Here is an 896-nt window from a genome sequence, read left to right as displayed (position 1 = left end):
GCTTGTAAAGCGGGGAGAATGGCGCTAGGCTTACCGTGATGTCACTGCTGGAAGATGGCAGGCGGGAGGGGTTACTATATTTGGGCAAAAATGGCCGCTCCCAGACTCAGTGATCGCAACGAAAATTGTTTTTTACTGATTAACGCTAAATTCATTAAATCACACAGCAAACATATTAGGTTTAGATAATGATCCATTGATTATTCTTTGCTGACCAGACTTTGACTAGGGCGAAAAGTTTCCATGTGATGTTGAACAGTACGTGACGTGTTGCATCTCAAAATGAAGGAGGGCTGGAGGGATGCAAGAAAGTTAGAGCTCAACAATATTTGATTAGTAAGCATGAACATGGTCAACTCTACTCTGAATACACACTATCAATGTTTTTTTTTTCTTTACCTAAAATATATTATAAAAAAAGGTTATGTCATGGTTGGTTTAAGGAATCTGACCCACATACAGAAAAACCACTCAGAGAACACGGAGAAAAGTTTAACAGGTTTATTTGAAGTAATGAGTACAGGACTCACGTTTGAGGGGGTTCTTGTCAATCCTTGAATCCAGTCTTTGTGGGATTTTCAAGAGAAGAGGTAACTCGTTGGAGAGCGGACAGGTAGAGATACGTTGGACCCAGAGGAGTTTTGGAGCGGACTGTCACTTGGATTTCCGATGGGAACTTGAACGGATCATGTGGAGGTTTTCCCCTGCTCAGTGCATTCTCAGTTATTCCCAGACATGTTCACAACTCATTTTTTGCAAGTTCAAGTCAAGTCTCAAGTCTTGAGTAGGCCTGTCGCAATAATCAATTAATCCCACAGTAAATTCTAATCACATGATTAATTAAAATACAGTGGGGCAAAAAAGTATTTAGTCAGCCACCAATAGTGCAAGTTCTC

Source organism: Cyprinodon variegatus, unplaced genomic scaffold (assembly GCF_000732505.1).
Source record: "Cyprinodon variegatus isolate N-32 unplaced genomic scaffold, C_variegatus-1.0 Scaffold764, whole genome shotgun sequence".
Lineage (NCBI taxonomy): Eukaryota > Metazoa > Chordata > Actinopteri > Cyprinodontiformes > Cyprinodontidae > Cyprinodon > Cyprinodon variegatus.
This window is presented reverse-complemented; position numbering follows the sequence as displayed.